The sequence below is a fragment of the Hyaena hyaena genome, unplaced genomic scaffold (assembly GCF_003009895.1).
Source record: "Hyaena hyaena isolate Hyena2069 unplaced genomic scaffold, ASM300989v1 scaffold_924, whole genome shotgun sequence".
Lineage (NCBI taxonomy): Eukaryota > Metazoa > Chordata > Mammalia > Carnivora > Hyaenidae > Hyaena > Hyaena hyaena.
In genome coordinates, this window is record NW_024081549.1 from 534840 (window position 1) to 537901 (window position 3062).

The 3062-nt window shown below is 47.8% G+C and overlaps 1 pseudogene; it reads right to left on the minus strand.

Moving 5' to 3' along the window:
- Positions 1 to 298: 298 nt before the first annotated feature.
- On the minus strand, positions 299 to 2037 carry LOC120222852 (annotated as a pseudogene).
- Positions 2038 to 3062: the final 1025 nt, after the last annotated feature.

Genomic DNA, 3062 nt, shown 5'->3' on the forward strand with positions numbered 1-3062 from the left:
CACAGCTCCTAAAACCCTCAGAGTTTCCAGTGATAAGAATGATCAAGGTGTCTTTTGTTATATTAATGAGGCGACGGAAGCCATTAGGTCACCTAAGGATGGAGCCTGGTTGCCGAGAGAACCAGTGACGTGATTGGATTTCAGTCTCACCCCACCCCACCCCCACCTCCGGGGGGGGGGGGGCAAATTGAATTTAATTGCTGAGATACTAGTTTTTTGATGAATTGAAGAACAGTTTTATTTTCTCTCCTCCCTCCAGAGTAACTAAAAAGGGCTGTGGCCTGAAAGAAAGAGGGCACTAAGAGTCATAGTCATTCTCATCCCCTGCCATCAGGTGCTGAGATGCCAAGGGTTGCGGGGGGCAGAGGCAGAGTTGAGGTGAAGGGCATGAAGGGTGTGGGGGGGGGGCAGTCTAAAAGTGAGCAAGGGGTGGCTGGACTGAGGTGGAGCTTGTGGTATTATGATAGCAGAAGATAGGATTGAGTAGGCAGAGAGGGAAAGGTTAGGACCTGAGGTTCCCGGGTTGGGAAAAAAATATTTTGGAGCAAGGCAGGGAGCCTTTGACCACAGTAAGTCCCCTCAGGCGTAAGGTTCCTCTGCCGAATGTACTAGACCCCACCTACTCCCACTCAGGTTCCCCCCAGGACCTTGACAGAAGACCTAAGTATGGCCACAGACCAAATCAAAACCACACTGAGATACCACCTCACACCGATCAGAGTTGGTGGGAATGTAAGCTGGTGCAACCCCTCTGGAAAACAGTATGGGAGGTTCCTCAAAAAATTAATAGAACTCCCCTATGACCCAGCAGTAGCACTGCTAGGAATTTACCCAAGGGATACAGAAATGTTGATGCATAGGAGCACATGTACCCCAATGTTCATAGCAGCACTCTCCACAATAGCAAAAACATGGAAAGAGCCTAAGTGTCCATCAAAAGAAGAATGGATCAAGAAAATGTGGTTTATCTATACAATGGAATACTACATGGCAATGAGAAAGAATGAAATCTGGCCATGTGTAGCAACATGGATGGACCTTGAGGGTGTTATGCTGAGCGAAGTAAGTCAGGCAGAGAAGGACAGATACCATATGTTTGCATGTATAGGAGGATTAGGAGGAAGCTAATGGAGAACCATGCAGGAGAAGAAGGGGGGAAATAGTTGGGGGGAGGGAGGGAGGCAAACCATGAGAGACTCTTGAATGCTGAGAACAAACTGAGGGCAGATGGGGGTGGGAGGGACGGGAAGGGAGGTGATGGGCATGGAGGAGGGCACTTGTGGGGATGAGCACTGAGTGTTACATGGAAACTAACTTGACAATAAACTATTTAAGGAAAAAACAAAACAATGGACATGAGCCAATCAGGAATGGACAACCCAGCACCCAGAGCTATCCAGCCAATAAGGGGAGGACCTGAGAAGGCGCAAGGGGAAAGGGAAGGGGGAGGGCTGACCAGACCTTATAAAGCAAGGATCCTTGCCTATAGTCGCGGGCATTCACTTTCCAATGTCTCCTCTGTGTAAAGAGAGCTTTCCTACTACTCTTCCTTTCTGATCTTAGATTTGAGTAGACTTTTGCCTGCTGCCCATGTTGTGGCCACCTCTTCCGTCTCTGGAGCAGCAAGACAACGAATCCCAGGTATTGTGGTAAAAAATCCCGCAACAATATCTCCTCTTCCCCGTCAGTGTCTGTGTCCTCAGCCTCAGCCTCCTGCCCCAAGTCGTGACAGCTACTTACCCTTGCCTTTGCTTCCCATCCCCCCATTCTCCAAGCCACTGCTGCCTGGCTTCCGGCCCCTGGGGGCACTGTTGTCTCTTTCCATGGGGTTGTCTTCCCCCACCTCCCTTCGCGTCTGCCACAGAGGCCACCAAGGTCCTTTCAGAACTCAAACTGCTGCTCCAGCCCAATGCCCTGCTTCAGGTGGGATGTGGTCATGGTCTTGGCGTTTCAAGTCTGGGTCACCCGGCAGGCCTTCAACAGCCAATTGAATCCATCTGTCAGAAGCACAGGTAACCCCGGGCTTGCAGCTGGCATCCAAAGGTGGGGCAGTCTTGTAAGACCGAGATTTTAACCTGTGGAATCTGATGCTACCTCTAGGTAAATAGAGTCGGAATTAAGTTGAGTTGTTAGGACACCCAACTAGCGTCTAGAACATTGCTTGGTGGTGTGGGGAACTGCCCCCCCCCCACCTTCCCACATGAAAATTGGGTGCCCATACCACAAAAGAATAGCACAGGAAAAAAACCTAGATGATCTTAAGTATGGTGATGACTTTTAAGATACAACACCAAATGGGGGCGCTTGGGTGGCTCGGTTAGTTAAGAGCCTGACTTCAGCTCAGGTCCTGGTCTCACGGTTTATGAGTTCGAGCCCCTCCTTTGGGCTCTCTGCTGTCAGCATGGAGTCTGCTTCTCTGAAAGGCTACATACAATATGACTCCAACTACATGCTATTCTGGAAAAGGCAAAAAGAAGACGGGAAAAAGATCATTAGTTGCCAGACATTGGAGGTTGGGTGGCTTGTTGCGGGGAGGGAGTAGGGATGAATAAATAGAGCCTAGAAAACTTTGGGGCAGTGAAAATATTCTGTATGATAGTATAATGATGGATACATATCATTACATATATGTCCAAACCCATAAAATGTACAACCTTTAGAGCGAAATCTAATGTAAACTATGGGCTCTGAATGATGACAATGTGTTACTGTAGACTCATCAATTCTAATAAAGATGCCACTTTGGTGCAGGATGTTAAAATGGGAGGTTAGGTATGTGTGGGGCAGGAGATACATGAGAAACCTTTGTACCTTCTGCCCAATTTTTCTAGGAACCTTACTTACCTGGCTCTAAAAACATAAAGTCTTAATTTTAAAAATGTGTCCATTTGGCCATCATTCTTCAATGATACTTTTCTCTCTGTATAATTCTTATGACATAGTTACTTTCTTAGTAACTACTTTCAGAGCATAGTTCCTTTCTTTCAACAGTGTTGAGGGGGGCACCTGGGTGGCTCAGTGGGCTAAGTGCCAGGCTCTCGATTTTGTCTCAGGTCATGATC